Source organism: Spodoptera frugiperda, chromosome 21, assembly GCF_023101765.2.
Source record: "Spodoptera frugiperda isolate SF20-4 chromosome 21, AGI-APGP_CSIRO_Sfru_2.0, whole genome shotgun sequence".
Lineage (NCBI taxonomy): Eukaryota > Metazoa > Arthropoda > Insecta > Lepidoptera > Noctuidae > Spodoptera > Spodoptera frugiperda.
The window spans coordinates 3,225,363-3,248,357 of NC_064232.1; the positions used below are offsets into that span (position 1 = coordinate 3,225,363).

Consider the following 22,995-nt stretch of genomic DNA (forward strand, 5'->3'; position numbering starts at 1 on the left):
CTCTCTTAATGCTTTCCTACATTCCCAAAGGAGGCTACTCAACATATCTCAGGCTTTTACGTGAAGAAATCTCGAGTATGTGTTGTCTTTCCAATTGTCGTATGGTGACGACAGAGTAAACTACATTTTTCACTACCTACACCTACTCTTCCCGCGGGTTTTTTTATGATATAATTCGAGTAGACTTATCGCATCGCACTCACCTGATGGTAAACATTCACAAGTGTGTTATTGGAATTATGGTGGTAAGAAATTTAAGGGTTGTTTGGGGAATCGGAGATTGGAAAGATTAGGAAGGAGACTTCCTTGAGATTGGAAAGATTAGGAAGGAGACTTCCTTGAGATTCCCCGATTCCCCTAATCTCCTATTGGGCCTCCGGTTACCTCACTTACACAACTAAACACAACTCAAGCGTTGTTTCACATCGGTATCACTCCGGTCGAGACTGCACATTTGTAGCGAAGCATGACTCTCTCACACTTAAATGTCGGCGTGTAGCGGGTGTCGTAATACCCGAACCTACACTAGGCGAGCTTACCGGAGCTCTGGCTCGAAAAGCAGGAGTAACAACGGAATGGTTTTTAGTCAGTAAGAGTCTGATACTCTTTCTGGCTTTGCTTGTGACGGGAGAAGTCATTTGATGATCATCCCCCTTAAAAAAGGGTAATGTTTTAAAAAATACCTTGAAATTATGGCAACGCCTCTTAGGAAGGCTCATAAGTTAGCAGAAGATATTTCGACATGTTGTCTATCAGTCACTTTTTTTACGTTTAATGGGTCGACGTTTGGCCGCTTTCTCACCTGATGGTAAGTGATGATACGGCCTACGATGGAACACATCTACCCATAAGCAACCTAATCACTCGGGCCTTGACGACACCCAGTTTATATCCATCAGGAAACACAGACCCCGGCAAAGAATTCTACTCCCTACCAGTTCGCACAAGGAAGCTTGAAGCGAAGCGCTTCGTGTGAGTGGATGGGATATCCACCATGAAACGGTGATGCCTTGCCGATTGTCTTGTGGTTTGGTGATGAAAAGGACTAGGAGGAATCAAGTTGTGCAATTCCCCCGCACACTCTCCGAAATGTATCCGGTAAAACACGGAAAGGCTTGCGACCTTGCGCCTGTGTTCAACTCCATAACAAGAATTATAATAATTTGGAACAAATATAAAAATGAATCATTGGTTCTCACATAAACACATCCACTTCAACCGCGTTAACCGCGACGACACAAATTTCCTGCAGCGCAATCTTTGACATTTGACAAGTCTTTACAAACTAAATACATACAGAAATCATACTACACACATACATACATGATACTTTATTTGTTTGGCAGTTAAATTAAGTTGTCAGTAGCAATGTAAATGTGATACGAGTACTTTTTCTTGTTCAATATTTGTATTAGTCTGTCTTTTTGCAAAGCTATAACTGTATAAGTACCTAATGCACGTATACTTACCTATTCGCATGCTCCTACCCCCCTTTCTTATCTTTTCAATCCCCGATTCCCCAACAACCCTGAAATTCCTAACCCCCAAAAGGCCGGCAATGCTCTTGTAACGCCTCTGGTGTTTCGGGTGTCCATGGGCGGCGGCAATTGCTTATCATAAGGTGATCCTTCTTTTCGTTTACCGGCTTATACTATAAAAAAATAAAACACCTTATATACACGGTGTAATATCAAGTGCACGGTTTCTAGATAACATATAAAACGATAGCGAATCAAAATTAGGTTGATAGGTACTAGGCGACAGATTTACAGAAGAAATGTTTCGTAATATTAGCAAGTGATCCCCTGTAGTGTTGTGACACGTTTGTATGATTTAAAATCAAGAACCATGCGACGCCAAGTATTTGGTACCAATTTTTTTAAACCTATTTTAAGCTGAAACTTTATGTAGAGGTTCTATTCAACCTGTATTCTTCAGTGCTTCTTGATGTATATGGGTACTTATTTACACGCTGTATATATAAAAGAAACAGCATACAAAATGTGTATTATATCGAAAGGCCGTCGTCAAGTTGTCGAATATATTTTCTTGTCACGTTGCAGACACCGTGTGTCGGCACTTCTTTACATTTTTATTTTGTACATAAAGCCTCTGGTTAAGTTAGAGTCGGGTTGTTGAAAGTGTAGAGAGAATCCTTGTTGAGTTTTTTTTTTTTTGTTAAATAGGGGCACACGAGCAGACGGATGACCTGGGGCCTTAGTCTGCTATTACAATTGTGTCAGAATGGTCGATCACTGAGCAGTGCGAGAGGGACGGAGCTATGTAGGTTGTATAGTTCCATAAGGCCCCTGATGGGAAGCGATCAGCACCGCCCATGGACACCCGCAACATCAGAGGTGTCCTAGGTGCGTAGCCAGCCTTTTAAAAAGGAGTACGCTCTTTTTTTGAAGGTTTCAAGATCCTATCGTTTCGAAAATACCGCCGACGACAGCTAATTCCACAGTTTTGTAGATCATTCTATAGCTTCGCACGAAATTTTCTGCCTATATACGACTTCTGTCATCTGTCACTTATTATGTGTCGCCATATAATATTACTATACCGAACCGTTTAACAAAAGGAACTCTAAAAAGAACACGTGACTCCCTTGTACTTTCCTATGGTAACACAGATAAAGAGGTTGGAACCTCTTTGCAGAGAGGCAAGATGACAGCCAGTCAGGCTCAGAACTATCACCCTAAGCGTCGAGAACAAATTGTTTACTTTGTATTGTAACTATTTTGTGTTATACTCAAGGATTTGTTAGATTTTATATCTTTAAGTACATTTAAAAAAGACATTGCCCCACACTAGGATTTTTTCCTGTATCGTGGGTGCGTTTATAAATATATAGGTTCACATATAAATGATACCCAGACCCAAAACGACAATGACTTAATAATGCTAAATTATTGGTTCGTTTAAAAAGCAACAACTTAGTATGGTGGTAATGGTGCCTCTCCACCAGAGATGTGCTATGGTACGTTGCTGTGGATGCGTTTGGCTTCCACCAATCATATTCATTGATACACATAGCTTAGCACTGGTGAAAACGGACTCAGCTAAGCTATGTTTTTAATATGGAAAGATGCGTGCTATTACATCTTCGTAACAAACATAGCACATCTCTGGTGAAAAAGCACGCTTACTATAGCCACTACTCTCTTTGTACTGAATCAATCTTTATTTATTTGGCAACAATTTTTTTGAGCCGTTTGGGGCCGAAACACTTGGGCCATGGGGTCCTGGTGCACATACTGTTTTTAAAGAGATTGCACATAAGCTATTCGACTCTACGCGTAACCAGAAGGCTGGCTATTTCTTCGGTCAGAAGATAAGCATTGCCATTCAACGTGGCAATGCGGCCAGTCTTCTGGGAACGTTCCCCAGTGACAGCGATGCGGACGAGTACTTCGACGCCTAACTTTCCTTTTTTGGTATTTTTAAGTTGTAAATAATGTGTAAATAAAAATATGTATCTTTATTTACCTTTGCCAAACTTTGCCGACTATACATAATACCTATTAAACCTAATTCTACTTACAGTACGCACACACACATACATATTTTATTCCAAATTCCACGCTATCAACGTAAATTTTGAAATCTAGTAATCTCAATACTGACCCTTATTACGTTGTAACATGTCCTAACAGGTTTATTAGATCCTAGACCTAAACTTAGCCTAGTCGGCGATCTAAAAACCTTAGGTCCGACGCTTAGTTAGCAAAACCTAAAACCTAGGCTTTGAAACTTTTGAATATCAATTTTTATTTATAGGATTAGGAATTGAGTTTATCACAATAAAAGGTCTGTTTTATAGGATTACTAGCGGACCCGACAGACGTTGTCCTGTCTATACGTCTTTAATTTGAAAATTTGTCGGATCCAATGTAAAACATTCCAAAATCAACAACTACTAATAAATTAAAAATTAATTAAAAAAACATTGTCCAGCGGACAAAATTGTGAATCTAAACCATTCTCAGATCCCCTTGAACACACACAAAAAAAACATCAAAATCGGTCCAGTCGTTTAAGAGAAGTTCAGTGACATACACACTTACAGAAGAATTATATCTATATATGTATAAAGATTATTTTGGATGGTTAAAGGAATATACTTAATTTAGAGATTACAATAGTAAATATATAAATGAATGATTATGAGTATTTTGTTTTTCATACACAATACCTACATATTAGTTTGTCTCTGTCGCTTCGTCAATTGATAGGAATGGTTTTCATCGTATCGTGCGTATTTGTGAACAAAAGTTATACAGAGTAGAATCAATGTTTATTTAACTTCTTTATGTTCTCAAATTGAATTAACTGGTCCAGGGAACGAAATTTCTTTACTATTGTAATATTTTTCTTTCTTTTTTTGGAATAAACCGGTAAACGAGCAGACGGATCACCTGATGGTAAGCAATCAGCGCTATCCATAGACACCTTTCGATCGGAAATCGGGATCGGAAAGATTGCGAGTGGGGGTAATTGGGTCTCCGGTAACCTCACTCACACAACGCAAACGTTGTTTCACATCGATTTTACAATGTAGAATATACACCCTCTTTTCACCATTTAGGTTTAAAGTCCCATGTAATAGGGAATGAGCCTATTGCCACATACAGGGCACAATTCCAGATTCCGTGCGAATTTTAGAAAAAAATAAATAGAGCCCAGTAATTGTAAGCCTGACCCGAAAATCGACTCTGAGACCTCTTGCTCCAGCAGTGGAACTTGCTATTACTAAACCAGCGAGGCAGTAAAACACGCTCTTTTCATACAAAATGCTAGGTAAGTCACAACTTTCCTAGCTAGCTAGGGAGACCCCCCCCCCACTGCCACACCTAATTACCCACACCGTGTTCCCACTTACCTTAATGATGAATAGACATTAATTAGCTAAGTGGTCATTAAGGGAGCAAATTCTTTGGACTACGTAATCCAATATGCAGTTACTTCAAAGAGAAGAAAATTGAAAAACTGCAGGGGAAATTGAACCTTATTGGAAAAGGGACTTGTTTTTTTTTTATCCGGCACAGCGTTGTTTTGAATTGTACCTAACGCTAGCTGCCACCGTGCTTACAGCGCGTCATCCACGAGGCGCAAGCTCGCAGTCGGTGCGCTGGTCACTAGGTGAAAGCTTTTTGTCACCGCGAGTATAATATACTGCCTCGTTGGTCGAGTGGTCGCAAGTGCGACTGCCGGACAAGGGGTCTCGGGTTCGATTCCCGGGTCGGGCAAAGTATTGCTGGGGTTTTTCCGGATTTTCGAAAATTTCTCAGTAGTAGCACGGAGTCTGGAATTGTGTCCAGGATATGGCAATAGGCTCACCCCTATTACATGGGACTTATAACAAAGATGGTGAAAAGTGGGTGTACATTGTATAGCGGCATTACGTGTCGTAATGTGCACCTCTGCCTACCCCTTCGGGGATAAAAGGCGTGAAGTTGTGTGTGTGTGTATAATATAATGGTTAAAACGAGCACGATGCAACGCTGTTTTGCCAAGCGGGCAGCTAGCTGCCGGCTCTCTGCCAGCGAGCTGTAAGCACGAGGCTTCCACCGCGTGCCGGCGCCTCAACAAACACACCCACTAGAGCAGGGCAGTAGTGCACTGTCTATTTACTCCTTAATGTAATTCCACCGATAGTTTTAATTAGGCGAAATGCTAAGCGTACATTTGACATTAGGAATTAACATTCTAATGTGGGAGAGCCATGCTTCGGCACGAATGGGCCGGCTCGACCGGAGTAATACCACGGCCTCACAGAAAACCGACGTGAAATAACGCTTGCGTTGTATTTCGTTGTGTGAGTGAGGTTACCGGAGGCCCAATTCCCCCTTCCCAATCTTCCCTATCCCCATTCCCGAACAACAACCCTTAAATTCCTAACTCCCAAAAAGCCGGCAACGCACTTGTAACGCCTTTGGTGTTTCAAGTGTCCATGGGCGGCGGCGATTGCTTACCATCAGGTAATACGTATGCTCGATTACCGGCGTGTTTCATAAAAAAAAAATACATAGATTTAAACTATTGCCTAGGACGGTTAGTGAATATTTCCGATGATATTATTTTTGAACTGTTTCATCTTCAACCTGTTAAAAGTTTCTGATTAACTTCTGTGGATTATCAATTTTACAGATTGTGGAATTTAAACTTAATTACAACTCAAGAGGACCGTGGGTTGGCCACCCGCCGTCGGCTTTTTTGTATTGACTTTATGATATATATTGTACGACATAATATTTAAAGTTCAAAGGTCATTGGGCGGAATCCGACCCGGTCGCGGACACGAATGAAAATGATATCAAATGAAAGAGTATAAATTTACTTAACATTAGGTATAGTTATTTTTTTTTAAATCCATGGGAAAAAAAAGTTAGAGCCAAAAATAGACGAAATTAAGTCGCAACCTTGACATAATTCCCAAATCGCTTAATAGAGCTGAAAATTAGTATAGATGTTAACTACTTGACTATAAACAAAATGTCAAAAATCCTCATCGATTTGACTTTTACTAAGAGAAATATTCAAGGTCAAAAGGTCAAAATTATGTTTTTTTCTATTTTTCTCGAAGACGGTAAGTTTTATCGTACAAATATGTTCGACGGAGTTGTAGATCACACAATTTTCTACAAAAATGGTTCATCTTTTTTACCCTTACGACTTTCCATTCGTGAGATATCGCGGTTTCAATTAAATAAATCACATTTTACACAATACTCGCGCGGTTTTACTTGCTGCTCGGCTCCTATTAATTGAAGGTAGCATGATGTTTTATAGCTTACAGCATAAGTTGATAAATGGGGTAATTAACAAAAAAAAAACAATTCGGATTACTAGTTCTGGAGATTAGTGTGTTCTAACAAATTCTTCAGCTTAAATATTAGTGCTACTTCTGCGCAGTTTCAGTCGATGCTCACCTTCTATTAAGCGTAATGTTTCATAAATTATAATCTTCCTCAATAAATAGACTATCAAACACAAAAGAAGTAATTCGATTTGCTCTTGTAGTTTTGGAGATTTGTGCGTTCAAAGAAACAAACTCTTTAGCTTATACATTAGCTTAATAAGTAATCCGGCGCTGTTTCAATTGCTCTGCTCAATTCTTATAGACCATTATTGTATTGTGTTGGCTATAAAACATCACGCTATGATAACTAGGAGCCGAGCAACGGGTAAAACCGCGCGGGAGTGGTACTGATATTTAAGACTAAAGAGTTAATTATTATGTTATCGGCTTACTCACGTAATTGTTTGACGAGGAACTCTACTAGTTTCAAGCCATGCTAGAGGCTCATATTCATGAGCAGCATTCCTCGATACACGACGCGGCGATTGTCGCGCTGCTACTGGTAGCGCTGCTTGAAACTAGTCGAGTTCCTCGTCAAACAATTACGTGAGTTAGCCGATAACATAATAATTAATTTAGTATGTCTCACGAAAGTAACAAAAAAAACTAAAGAGTTAGTTTGAATCTCCTAACGCGCTAATCTCCAGAACAACTACTACTGCGAATTGATTTATTATTTTTTAGATAGTTCACTTGTCGAGGAAGGTTTTCAGGCTATAAAATGTGACGCGGCGATCAACAGTGGCCAAGCAGCGGATAAGACCGAGCGGGAGTATCACTATTATTTTAAGCTGAATAGTTTGTTTGGACGCACTAATCTGTAGATCCGTTCGTATCAAATTGTTATTTTTGTGTTGAATTGTCTATTTATCGAGAAAGGCTATACGCTATATAACATCTCGCTACAATCAATATGAGTCGAGTAGCAGCTGAAACTGTGCGGGAGTAGTACTAATATTTAAAGTTGAAGAGTTTGTTTGAACACGCTAATCTCAAGAACTTTTGACCTGAATCGAATTATTATTTTTGTGTTAAATAGTTTATTTATTGACTATAATCAATAGGAGCCGCGCAGCAGGTAAAATCGCGCGGGAGTAGCGAGTATTGTAGTAAACTGTGATTTATTTGATTAAAACCGTGATATCTCACGAATGAAAAGTCGTAAGAGTAAAAGGGATGAACCATTTTTGTAGAAAATTGTATGATCTACAACTCCGTCAAACATATTTGTACGATAAAACTTACCGTCTTCGAGAAAAATAGAAAAAAACATAATTTTGACCTTTTGACCTTGAATATTTTTTTTACTTAAGGTGGGATAGATGGGGATTTTTGACATTTTGTTTATAATGATGTACTTAACGTCTATGCCAATTTTCAGCTCTATGCGAATTATGTTATGGATATTGATCACGCCGAATAAATAATTATGTATAAGTTTATTTTTCTCCATAATCCCACATCCCACAAGAATGCCACCCTTACCATGATAAACTAGACACATTTTATTCATATTTCCTGATAATTTCATTTCTGTCCGCCGTGGGTTTTTTTCCCATACAATTTGCCCATTGACCTTTAAATGACAATTTAGTTGTTGGATTGGAGCATTTCTTGTTAGGTGCCTTTGGTCTTACTACTAAGTAATAACATGATTTTTTTCTTGCCGGTAATCGAGCATACGTATTACCAGATGATAATTAATCGCCGCGCCGCCGCCCATGGACACTTGAAACACCAGAGGCGTTACAAGTGCGTTGCCGGCTTTTTGGGACTTAGGAATTTAAGTTTTCCGAAGCATGGCTCTCCCACACTTGAATAATGATATCTCTAGTATCATAACATTCAATTCATCTACTACTTAAACCAGGCTCTATTAAACAAACATTTTAAACCAGAACACCTCTGTTTACCCCTTAAAAGACAAGCTCCAAGATCGAATAGATATTGGATCGAACGCTCTGAAAACGTGAGCTGAAATCCTGAAAGTTTGAACACGGTTTCAGAGACAAACGCAATATCTTGACCGAGGCCTTTGAGCCTTTGAGCGTGTCCACATCACCACGACACGACGTCGTCAACGTGGAATGGTGCGGTAACGTGACACGGTAGACGGTTTTGTTGTCCTCAAGGTTGTTTTCTTTTTCTATCGCTATGACTGAATCATTAGTTTTACATTAATATTTAGTTTTACATTGCCGCAGAGGGCGCGATGGGCGCGAAACTCGAGTCGCCAGTAGCAGCGCGACAAGCGCCGCGTCGTGTGTCGCGAAATGCTGCTCATAAATATGAGCAAGGCTTGAAACTAATCGAGTTCCTCGTCAAACAGTTACGTGAGTAGGCCGATAACATATAATAATTAGTTTTACATTGTTCTCATATAGTTGAAGCAATCGAAACAATGTAACCAAAAATTGTATTGTGAATCTGATTGAAAAAGAGTAACCTATGGAGTTTCTTGCTCGTTCTTCTCCATGGGAATCTACACTTTGGAACGAGCAAATAGCTTCACTAGAGGACTGACCGACAGACAGACTTTATTAATATTATTATATTTGCTTTGACGTTCAAAAATGCCTTCCTGGTCTATTAGAAATAAATAATTTTGACTTTGACTTTGGAATGTTGACGTGTCGTGTAAATTTACGTTAACGTAACGTAAAAATGAACGTTACACGTCGCCGTGCCTTGTAAAATTCTTCACTAACATGCGTAAGTCTCGTTCGAGATATGGACCGCACATTGTTCACACAGTACAGTATTCTGCTTCTGCTATTGTTAAAAAGACATTGACATTGAAGCATTAACTGAGCGAGAGCATCGAGCTACATCGGCTTACGGCGACGTGACGCGCCGTCCCACGGCGACGTTGCCGTACCGTGCACTAGAAAGACGCGGCAACGTGATGTGACACGTTTTTTTTTATGAAACACGCTGGTAAACGTGCAGACGTATCACCTGATGGTAAGCAATCGCCGCAGCCCATGGACACTTGAAACACCAGAGGCGTTACAAGTGCGTTGCCGGCTTTTTGGGGGTTAAGAATTTAAGGGTTGTTCGGGAATCGGGGATTGAGAAGATTGGAAAGAGGGGAATTGGATAAGCGTGTTTTCACGTCGGTTTTCTGTGAGGCCGTGGTATCACTCCGGCCGAGCCGAAGCATGGCTCTCCCACACTTACATTACCGCTCCGTTCCACGTTGACGACGCCGTGTCGTGGAGATGTGGACACGCGCTTTGACACCGAAGGAGGACGTTGGTCCTGAAACTACTGAATTTCAGCCACTTGATATGTGTTTGCTTGTCAATATGTTTGCACTGAAGCTGGTAGGCGTTTTAGAGAAATTTGTTTTAAGACAAAGGATTAGGTATATTTTTTTTAAGGGGAGGAAATTCATTCTATGACTTTTCTCGACAGGGCAAGGCGAGATGATGTGTCAGACTCTTACTGACTAAAAACCACACTGTTCCTACTCGTGCTTGTCGAGCCGGAGCCCCGATAAACTAGCTAGGCAGCCCGCAGCTCCGGATTATTAGGTATATTCTTAGGGTGTTTTTCTACCAGAAATGTGCTAGCTAAGTTGTGAAACTATGTAACCGTTTCCACTGATACTAAGCTGTGTAGATGTGTGAATAAGATGCGCAGCTCAAGTAAGCGATATATCGATAGTAGGGAGGCCATCCATTGCACACATCTATAGCACGCATCCATGGCACACATCTATAGCACGCATCCATAGCACGCATCCGAGGCACGCATATTTCCATTATAAAAAAACATAGATTAACTAAGTAAGTTTCCACGAGTACTAAACTATGTGTACCAATGAATATGATTGGTGGAAGCCAAACGTATCCACAGCAATGTAGCATAGCACATCTCTGGTGGAAAAAGCACTCTTAATGGCAAATTATCTCAAACCTTTTAATTGCCAGAAGGGTGGGCAGAGAAGTACATACATACTGTAGAGAGGTACATATGTGATTCTCACTTAGTGTTTTATTTTTAAACGTACCCCACACACTGGGTTTTTCCCATATGTCGTGGGTGCGTTTACAAACATACAAGTTCATAGAAATATGCACCTATTTCGCTCATTTTTCGTACATTGTCGTAGCTAATGTGATGACAAAAATATGTGGTTAACTAAATCGCTTGTTTTTGCTTGATACGGTATTTAGGAAATTAAATACCATCCTAATTATGCTTTAGTACTCTTTAGATAAATTATAATTTAGTTACATAATACTAATTTCGTTAAGGCAATATTATCTATGTAATAATTATATTGTATTATCGGGATCATGTTTTATTGTTTACTATTTTTGTTAAAATGCGCAGCTCAAGACTGCCTCGTTGGCCGAGTGGTCGCAAGTGCGACTGCCGGGCAAGGGGTCTCGGGATCGATTCCCAGGTCGGGCAAAGTATTACTGGTTTTTTGTGTATGTATTACTGTGTTTTCGGTTTTTCGAAAATTTCTTAGTGGTAGCACGGAGTCTGGAATTGTGTCCAGTATATGGCAATAGGCTCACTCCCTATTACATGGGACTTATAACACAAATGGTGAAAAGTGGGTGTACATTGTATAGCGGCATTACGTGTTGTAATGTACACCTCTGCCTACCCCATCGGGGGTAAAAGGCGTGACGTTGCGTTGCGTTGCGTATTTTTGTTAAATTGCATGCATTTTTTTCTATTGATATCAAACACAACGTAAGTTGTTCCAGATTAATAAATAAAAAAATATTAATTACATGCGCATTTTCAAAAACTTCACACCACTATTTACTGAACCTAAATGCTGAAAACGAATTCCTCTAGACCCTCAATCAAATACCAACCATTCAAGAAAGCATTCTAAAAAAAACACTATCTTTGCTTACAAAAAAATAGGGCAACAATTTCAATAAAATCAAACTACAAATTCGACACAGGTGTAAACAGGTAATACTAAGACCATTTACTTAGTAAGTACTAGGTATCATAGAAATTTGACACGTATAGGTATAAAACGTGTCTAGCATATATTTTTTTTAATACCATTTTAATGTTACACTTTAGCTCACCAAACTTCACAGTTTGATGGTAAGAATAGATCGCTTCTTTTATTTTCTACACAATATTATATTTTTTTATGGAATAAGCCGGTAAACGAGCAGACGGATTATCTGATGGTAAGCAATCGCCGCCGCCCATGAACACTTGAAACACGAAAGGCGTTAAAAATGCGTTGCTGGCCTTTTGGAGGTTAGAAATTTAAGGTATGTTGGGGAATCCGGGATTGGAAACATTAGGAAGGTTTGTGCATTAATTACCACGCTGGGGGGTGAATTCAAACTTATAATTAGACATTATAAAACCTAGCCACGTTTGTCAGTGTAAAGTCACAGGACATTTCGAAATTCCCATTATCATCACTACAAAGTGGACTTACCTTGGGTGCGTTAAAAACAAAGCAAGAACACCACCACCACCTGAGAAATTCAACCCGGGTCTTTTCAAGGTCAGAGTGAATAAGTACTTTCTAAGTCTGTGTGCTCCATCTTCGGCCACATCTTCGCTTCGCTGTTCTGGTACGCGGGTTGGTGGCCAAACGCAAACAAATCAATACTAAAAAAAAATTTAAAACAACATTAGACTAAGGACCTCACCTCGCCAAAGACCCAACATAAACCCCAGAACCCAAAAAGAAATATCGTACGCAATGCAGCAATGAGTTATCTAATTATTTTTTTGTAAAAAGTATTTTATTTCACACTTTTTAGTTGCGATACTAAAAGTCGGTTAAAATTCTCTATCTCAATAACTACTTTATTTATTTGTATTGTCACAGTCACTTAATTAACTTTATTGTGATTTCTATGTGAGTATGAAGTTCCATTGGCCATTTCTGGTCTTCTTCATCAGTTCCACCTCTTCAAAGGTTACTTTTTGACTGTAAATGCTTCAATTCTAGATGAATATACCAAAATCACTATATAGTTCCCTATAATATTTGAGGAGTTCCCTCGATTTCTCTAAGATCCCATCATCAGATCCTAACTTGGTGACAATGGGACCACCTCAGAACTATCTACTTTCAAACAAAAAAAGAATTTTGAAAATCCGTCGACAATTGACGGAGTATAACTTTATTGTGATTTCTATGTGAGTATGAAGTTCCATTGGCCATTTCTGGTCTTCTTCATCAGTTCCACCTCTTCAAAGGTTACTTTTTGACTGTAAATGCTTCAATCCTAGATGAATATACCAAAATCACTATATAGTTCCCTATAATATTTGAGGAGTTCCCTCGATTTCTCTAAGATCCCATCATCAGATCCTAACTTGGTGACAATGGGACCACCTCAGAACTATCTACTTTCGAACAAAAAAAGAATTTTGAAAATCCGTCGACAATTGACGGAGTATTCGATGAACAAACATACGGATTGTTTATTTAAAAAAAAAAAAAAAAACATACAAACAGTCGAACATAGTACCTCCTCCTTTTTGTGAAGTCGGTAAAAACATGTAATTACGAATTTCTCCGTGTCTGTGTGTAGAATTTAAAGCGATGTTAAGCTGTACAGTGGCAAGTTGTTACGTGCTGTGCTTAAATCAGTAGGCAGCTGGATTACCTGACTGTACAGTACGTGCATTGGAGCTGAAACAAAGAGACATCGGCAGACAGCCAATGGTTTTGGGGGCGGGGTGTTGAAATATAGAATGCATCACGTGTATGTTTTTAAAGCACCCATGACATAGGAAAAATACTAATCCGGGGCAAAGTTTTTAATTCTGCTTACTCTAATAAAAATATACTTAATTAATAATTGCTATTGGAGAGGCCTATTTCCAGCAGTGATCGAGCTGTTCTCTGATGATGATGAAGTAATAATTATTACTATCTTATCCGACTACGATAATGGTGCACAAACATTAAATCATACAAACATATCAAACTGAAGACATCCTTCTTTTTTAAAGTCGGTTAAAAAGACTCCTTTTCAATTAAATTCTTTTTTAAACAAAGTAAAAGGCATTTTATGTATATTTTTTATTTTATTATTATTTATTATTGCATAAGACTCAAATAATATCAGGTACTTGTCTCTTCTCATATGGAAATAATGAGAATTTCAACTCTAAAGTGTCAGTAAATCATAAATATTACTTAAAACGCCATAAAAGTAATATATATTATCATTATAATTATAATGGTATAACCTTTTGGAATCTTTGGTTCTCTCCATAGGAATTTACACTTTGGAACGAGCATACAGATTCACTACTGGACTGGCCGACAGACAGACGTTTTTAATATTATTATATTAACATTCCAAATTGCATTCCTAGTCTATTTGAAATAAATAATTTTGACTTGAATCACCGTTTCGTTCTCATCAAATTACTTGATAATAATGTGAGCTCTGTTTACCCAATCACTATAAATATTTTACACCAGAAATTGTTCTATTAGACAAAAAGAACCTCCAAATACATTAACACCATCTGACGCAAAAAAAAAATACGGTAGCCTTTGTTACGAAAAAATAAATCTTTTCCTTGACACAAAATCGAACCTTACCCTCCCCTAACACATGAAAGACACCATGCAACCTAAAAAGGCTACGTAATGCTTCAATACATTATCTTGCAAAGTCATTCTATGAAAATTGTCAGCCAAGGTGTGGTAGAAGAAAAATTAATGTCAGCTACACCGGCTACGTCGTAGCTGTCACGCTACGCCGTAGCACCGTAGGCCCCATTGTCCGTAGTCAATTGTAGCGCGTCTATATTTATATGTAAATTACATTATGTGCTATTTATGTTCAGGTTGTATATTATGCCTTTTCTATATGTAATGTCATGTAATGAGACAGCTGTTTTATGTCCGGTGTTTAAGATTAGGTTCCAGTTTCGAATAAGTAAAAGAATCTGACATTGGTTTCATATTCTTATTTAGCATATATGCCAATTAGGGCCTGTGACAGTCGATTCCTACCCAATCTCTCTTCTAAGGCAAATCAAGTCAAAGTTTTCCTGTGCATACGGTGCGATGCGTTACGTCACGCGCCACAAAGAGCCGTCAGACCACCACAAATAAGGCCCATTAGAGCTAATGCCTGATTTGGAGCTTTGGACTACGTGGTCAGTTTACCGGGGCTCTTCTCGTGTCTCTGTCGACAGCTGTGGCGTAAGGAGATTCGTTTATTTACGCGCCCCGCCTTCTCCTTAACTAGCATAACACCCGCATTAAGAGCTGGAGCGGTGGCAAATGGACAAATATAGAATATTCTAACGTCACCACACGGTTTGGTAAGTCATGTGAACCCAAATCTATCTTCCCTTTTTCATACGTATCTAACTTCATTCAGTCACCATTCCATAAAATAGCTTTTAGCTCTAACACCTGAATTCCGTTGAACCGGGAATTAGCCGGATACGGATCGTCCGGTTGTGTCAATAAACCGGACTCAGGGCCGTTAGATACGTGAGCAACTGGGCGAAATAGTGATGGTTTTTAAACTGTCTATTTTAGTTACACCACGTATAATACTGTAACAATAGAGTGGAAAGTAATTATCCCCTCGCCTACTCTTATTGTGGGTGTAGTAAGACTGCCTCGTTGGTCGAGTGGTTGCAAGTGCGACTGCCGAACAAGGGGTCTCGAGTTCGTTTACTGAGCAAAGTATTACTTACTGGGCTATTTTCTGTGTTTCGAAAATTTCTCAGTAGTAGCACGGAGTCTGGAATTAAGCCCAGTATATGACAATAGGCTTACCCCGTGTTACATGGGACTTATAACACAAATGGGGATAAAACGATCAAACAGCAGCAAAGATTCAGATATATAATAGCATATCTGAATCTTTTAAACTGCGATCTTCACCGCATTTGCCAAGCGTGGAGATTTAATAATCTCCTATGTATAATATAATTATTATACATAGGAGACCCATAGGCCACTTCTCCTTCACAGAATTTTCAAGCGGGGAAACCGGCAAGTAAATGCCAGTATATTATTATTTCAACAACTGACCTCCTTGGCCGAAAAATCAAATATTATTCTGACCTAAATAAACACCCTGCTGTTATATAATATTTAATATTCCATTTCCTTTCAAAAATATGAGGAAATTTCTTCCCATCGAGGAAAGAAAAATTATTTATTAAAAAGGGCGATTGAAGAAATGTTTAATAATTAATTCTACGCCTATTTCTTTATTCTCGCTTAACTCTTTACAATAGCGTCACTCCCTTTGCATAGGAATAATAATAAATTAATAGTAATGCCTACCAACGGCAAGTACCAATGTGACATTTTCCGAGTTATATGTACTATCTAAGATTATTTAAACACCACTGACTAACGGTGAAGAAAAACATCGCGAGGAAACCTGGGCTTGTAATTTCTAATTATAAGATTAAAATTAATGAGCAAGCGTGGTGATTAATGCTCAAACATTCTACGTGTGAGAAGAGACTTTTGGTTAGTAGCGGACAGTATGTTAAAAAATACTCCACCCCCTTATTTACAAAAACCCGGAGTTGCGAACAGCCTAGTGGGTTACCGGGGCTCCGGCTCGAAAAGCAGGTGTAGGAACGTGATGGTTTTTAGTCAGTAAGAGTCTGACACTCTCTCTTGCCTCGCCCAAGGTGGAAGAAATCATTGGATGATTTTCCCTCTTTAAAAAAAAGGGACGGGGTGGTTTTTTATTCAGTAAGAGTGTGTCACTCCCTCTCACTTCGCCCAAAGATGGATGATATTCCCTTTCAAAAAAAGTTAATAAAAAAAACCTTATTACCAAAATGGCATACTACATACCACGTACTACACCGCTGTCTCACCCTTCACAGACATTAAGAGTAGAGTTACGATACAGGAAAACTCGTAGAAAAGGTTATTTTATAACAGTTACAAATTCTTCGCGTGTGTGCAAATATAAGACAAAGATAGTTGCTACTCAATTTATGTAATGTCCAAGTACTCTTGTAATATTTTATTTGTTTAATTGGACTTCCAACATAGGATTCAGTTACATGCTAAACTACAATCACTACTGTACATAGTATAAAACAAAGTCGCTTTTTCTGTCCCTATTTCCCTTTGTATACTTAAATCTTTAAAACTACGCAACGGATTTTGATGCGGTTTTTTATATATAGAGTGATTCAAGAGGAAGGTTTATATGTACAATACCTTTTGCCCGCACTTCGTTCGCGTGGAATAGTGACTTCCGGCAAATTTTTGGTTTTAACCACATAGTTCTCATAGCTATAGGCTGATGATGATGATGATGATGATGAGATCCCGATCTCGCGGGATCTCTTCAAAAATGAGATGTGGAAGATATTCCAGGGAACTCTTCAAAAATCAACATAATGAGCTCTGCGTTTGATTTTAATAGATGTATACTCACTTAGGGCATTGAAAAAATAGTTTAAAAACGGACTTTAACTAAAGAAATATTATAATCTTTCCGAACTTAAGATGAAAACTAACTTAAAACTAAAGAAAGCTACGAATTACGAATTTATAACAATTAAAAAAGAAATTATTTTACAACCTATCCTCTATGCTATAATAACCAAGCTTAAACTAAATAATAAAAGGACTTAAATCTAATCTAATTAATTTATAAATTAGACTTACAATTTTATTAAAAAAACTAACTACACTACTAATAATCGATATCAAACTTACGTTAAAAATAACCAGAAAACCGGAAAACCCAATAAATAAACTTATTAATTATACAACGAAACCGAATATACGAAACAGCAGGACCACTACAGACAAATAATCATACGACTGATAATACACTTTCTACAATAGTACCGAAGCGCTCGGCCGATACCCAACCAAATAATTGTAACAAAACCATAGCGCAATCTATTTCGATCCCAACGCCATCTATCGAGGATAAAGACAACTTGGATTATTAATTTATACTCCGTTCGGGCATTTTCTTTGTACTAAAAGTTCAATTATATTGATATAATTTTTTTCATACCTTTTTACTATTTGTTAACTTTTTTCGATGAATTAAAACAATAACATGAACCGAAGTCGTGTAACGATCGACATAGAATTATCTATACTCCGTTAGAGCGTTTTCTTTGTACTAAAAGTTGTATTGTTATATTTTTCATTGCTTTTTACTATTTTGTAAAAACATATTTCCAATGAATTAAAACAATAACATGAACTGAACAATTGTAATTACACCATTGCGCGATCAACGCCATCTATCTACGGAGTATAGGAACAGCCCGACATTGTTCAATTCCGTACTATAAGTGGAAATTGAACAATAGATGGCGCTGTATGTCCGGAATAACAAGAGGCGTTTTTTTTATTATTTTTTTTATTTTTTTTTTCATTTTATTTTTATTTTACTTTTATTTTTATTTTATTTTACTTTTATTTTTATTTTATTTTTATTTTATTTTATTTTATTTTATTTTATTTTATTTTATTTTATTTTTATTTTTATTTTTATTTTTATTTTTATTTTTATTTTATTTTTATTTTTGTTTTATTTTTATTTTTATTTTATTTTTATTTTATTTTTATTTTATTTTTATTTTATTTTTATTTTATTTTTATTTTTATTTTTATTTTTATTTTATTTTTATTTTATTTTTATTTTATTTTTATTTTATTTTATTTTTATTTTTATTTTATTTTTATTTTATTTTTATTTTATTTTTATTTTATTTTTATTTTATTTTTATTTTATTTTTATTTTATTTTTATTTTATTTTTATTTTATTTTTATTTTATTTTTATTTTATTTTTATTTTATTTTTATTTTATTTATATTTTATTTTTTGATTGTTGAAATAAAAATATATCTATGTCCTTTCTAAGGTTCTAAACTATATCTGTACCAAATTTCAACCAAATCCGTCAAATAGTTGCGGAGATTAATGGTATAAGCATAGAATGTTCGACGTGATTCTTTAATTTGACATAACTTTTTTATTTAGGAACCGATTGACATGAAACAAACACTAAATGTAAATTTAAGCATCCCACAATATATTCGTGAAAACCGCATCCAACTCGGATCAGCCGTTTCTGAGATTAGCGCGCACAGACGAACAGACAAACAGACAAACAGACAAACAGACAAACAGACAAACAGACAAACAGACAAACAGATAAAAAAAAAGTTAATTACATTTTTGGGTTCGACATCGACATAACAATAACCCCTGCTATTTTTTTTATTTTTATTTTCAATGTACAGACAGCACTTTTCTACGATTTTATTATATGTATAGATACATGCATAATATATCACCATTGCACCCATGCGAAGCTGGGGCGGGTCGCTAGCTTACTATAATAGGGTATTACACTACTAGTCAAATTCAATACGGTACTTTTATCAAAATGTCAAAAACGTTACTTTTCTATAAATTTTGTATGACATTGCAAATTATGACGTCATAATTTTTTTTGTGTCAAATAGCATACTTATTACGCAAAAAATAGCAAGAAAAATTAAATAAATAAGTATATCGTCAAATGAATGAATGAAAATACGATTATTTTGGGATATTTTATTATATTGAAATATCAAAATAATTTATTTTTGACCTTGGAAAGTACCCAATTTACATGGTCTTGTGATCCTTCAATTAAAGGCGATCACATCCTGCGAATTTAAACTTTAGCTATTTAACAATAAATACATATTATTATAAAGAAATGTCAACAATTAAAGAAATAAATAATGGTCTGTAATGTAATGTGTTTACTATTTCTCCGATATATTTTTTCAATCAATAATATTTGTACATATGTGAGAACAATGCAGAGACATTGCATCGCGCAACACAAATTATAGAACTTACTAAGAGCGGCGCGTCGCGTTTCGCGTGCGCCTCAAAGAGCCATCAGACCACCACAGATGGGGCCCGTAGTTTCTGTGCCATAGAGCTGACGCCTGATCCGAAGCTGCGGACTACCTAGCGGGTTTACCGGGGCTCCGGCTCGACAAGCAGGAGTAGGAACGGGGTGGTTTTTAGTCAGTAAGAGTCTGACGCTCCCTCTCACTTCGCCCAAGGCGATAGAAGTCATTGGATGATTTGCCCCCCATAAAAAGAGGGGTATAATAATGCCTACTTCACCCTACAGAACCTAGACTACGCCACGTGCTCAATCCCCATTCATTAGCAAGTTATGTAACACTATTTGTTTGTCCTATATTCTATGGTGACGTCACTCGCTGTTTGTTCACCTTGTATCTAATGGTAGACATTGGGACTTGATGGGACGCAGACAAGACTATACAAGTCCGAAAATAAGATATATTTAGTATAGGGACGATTTTTATGTGATAGTTGGGTAAACGAGCAGACGTATCACCTGATGGGATGTGATTAGTGGCGCCTTTTTTTTTAAGTGTGGGAGAGCCATACTTCGGCATGAATGGGCCGGCTCAACCAGAATGATAGCACGGCCTCACAGAATACCGACGTGAAACAACGCTTGCGTTGTGTTTCGTTGTGTGAGTGAGGTTACCGGAGGTCCAATTCCCTCCATCCCAATCTTTAATGGTAAGCAATCGCCGCCGCCCATGGACACTTGAAACACCAGAGGCGTTACAAATGCGTTGCCGGCCTTTTGGGGTTAGGAATTTAGTTGTTGGGGAATCGTGGATTGGGAAGATTGGGAAGGGGGGAATTGGGCGTCCAGTAACCTCATACACACAACGAAACACAACACAAGCGTTATATCACGTCGGTTTTCGGTTAGGCCGTGGTATCACTCTGGTCGAGTCGACCAATTCGTGCCGAAGCATGGCTCTCCCACACTTAGTAATTTACTAAGGAAATATTGTACTTTCATTACAGTTACATGATAATACACCGTACTGTTTTGTAGATAACAGCAATTTTATCGATCGGCAAGTACAAATACAAAAATGTTCTACAGTCTGTCAAAATTATTCATACTAGTTTCGACTTTATTACAATCCACGTTAAGGTTGGAATTCTATTACAGATACTTCAAAAAAGATTGGAAAGGTCAGCTATAAGTTTTCAACGTTTGCAAGCGTCAGTTCTCATCTAAACTTCAAACAGACAGATTCAATAAGATACGTAATATCTATCTGTAGATTCAGGTACTTTTTTGAGGGGAAAATCATCCAATAACTTCTCCCGCCATGGGCGAGGTGAGAGGGAGTGTTAGACTCTTACTGACTAAATACGACTCTGTTCTTACTTCTGCTTTTCGAGAGCCCCCATCTGTGGTGGCCTGATGGCTCTATGAACCGCTCGCGGAACGCGCTCTACACACAGGTTTGGTTCTGGTCGGGCAGCGAGCTACCCTTGCTCGCCGTCCGCAGACCCGCACTTATGGTTGTCGGAGATCCCCGATGCCCTTGTATTTGTATCTCTGGTACCCGAGCACCAGAGATACAAATTTGTCACATTTTATATGGAGTTTTATGTCAAACTAGCTTCTGCCAGCAGCTTCGGCCTCATTCCTGTGAGATAAAAAGTATCCTGTCACCCAAGTCAGCTCATACCCTGTCTGTATGCCAAATTTCATTAAAATCCGTTCTGTAGTTTCAGCCTGATTGACGGACACGGTGTGACTAGAATCCTATCTCTCTCTTGTAACCCATTTAACGTAGAATAGTAATATACTTTAACTCACACCTTCGTGCCAAGATAGGTAGAAACTACAGAACCCGACGGTCACCTAATGGTAAGCAATCGCCGCCGTCCATAAACTCTCGGAACACCAGAGGCGTTACAAGTGCGTTGCCCGCATTTTGGGGGTTAAGAATTTAAGGGTTGTTGGGGAATCATATATTGGGATGGTTGGTAATTGGACCTCCGGTAACCTCCTTTACACAAAGCAAGCGTTGTTTCACGTCGGTTTTCTGAGTGGCCGTGGTATCGCTCTAGTTGAGCCGGGCATCCGTGCCGAAGCATGGCTCCCACTAAGCACACCACACTTAGTGCATCAGTTGCGTACTTGTTTTTTTAAACAAGTCAACACAAATATCTTCACGCTTGCATATGGGATAGGCAGAGTCTATGGATACCCTAAATGCCATGATTCTGGCTTACCTACATTCATAAATCTCTTCATGCGTGCTCGTTGATTGATGGTACTATAGATTTGACTCCATTTTTAATATATTATTCTAAAGTTCTACATAAAAATACCATTTTACAACGTCTTTGTTACAAGTAATGTAATAATATATTACAAGTGCTAATTAATTTATTCGTCCATATAAGTATCTGATCAATTACTATCAATTAAATTTGTATTGTAAAATAGTAACGTAGTTTTCTATACATTAAAAAAACAATTGCAATATAATTTGTATTGAATTACAGTTGTCTCATTCTGTATTCAAGCTTATTAAAATACATGGAAAATATAACTAAAAATCCATTATATAATACTTATTTCAAACCTTAACAAATGTTTACGTAATTTGCAGTAAAAAGAAATATATAAAAGCTCTTTTAACTTGACAAACCAACAAAGAAAAACCAAACTTACCTTTTAATCCGTCGAAAAACTATTCAACATCCATTTGTTTTCACACAAAAATAACACACGGGGGAACACACTAGAAACACACAGCACTTACAACACTTTTCCACAACACAAACACACAAACTTTTCGAATTTCGCGGTTGTGTAGCTGCACGAGTAGCGTCCGTCCTTTGCAGCGGCCGTGAGCGTACTGCCGGACTTGTAGCAAAGGGAATATAATACGAACAAAGGGATTTGTGTCGAAAAGGATATGTTCATACAGCGTGTAACAAAATTACCATATACATCAAGAAGCACTAAAGAATACAGGTTGAATAGAATCTCTACACGAAGTTTCAGCTTAAAATACGTTTAAAAAAATTAGTACTAAATACTAGGTGTCGCATGATCTCAAATCATACAAACGTATCACAACACTACAGGGGTCACTCGCTAATATTACGAAACATTTCTTCTGTCAATTTGATCGCCTAGTATGTCTACCTAATTTTGATTGAAAACATTCATAACTTGGTACCATGAAAACATGAGTTTAAAAAACCCTTCCCGTATCGTTTGTTATGTTATCTAGAAACCTATTTTACTTACAATAGTAAATTTAATATCA

At 37.6% G+C, this 22,995-nt stretch overlaps 1 protein-coding gene across 1 annotated transcript in view; it reads right to left on the reverse strand.

Moving 5' to 3' along the window:
• LOC118280215 (synaptotagmin-7) overlaps window positions 1-22,579 on the reverse strand; it is a 670,807-nt gene extending 648,228 nt beyond the window's left edge. The window contains exon 1 of the mRNA XM_050702065.1: window positions 22,392-22,579. The gene's annotated coding sequence lies outside the window, so the exon portion shown is untranslated. The remainder of the gene's footprint in view (window positions 1-22,391) is intronic.
• Window positions 22,580-22,995: the final 416 nt, after the last annotated feature.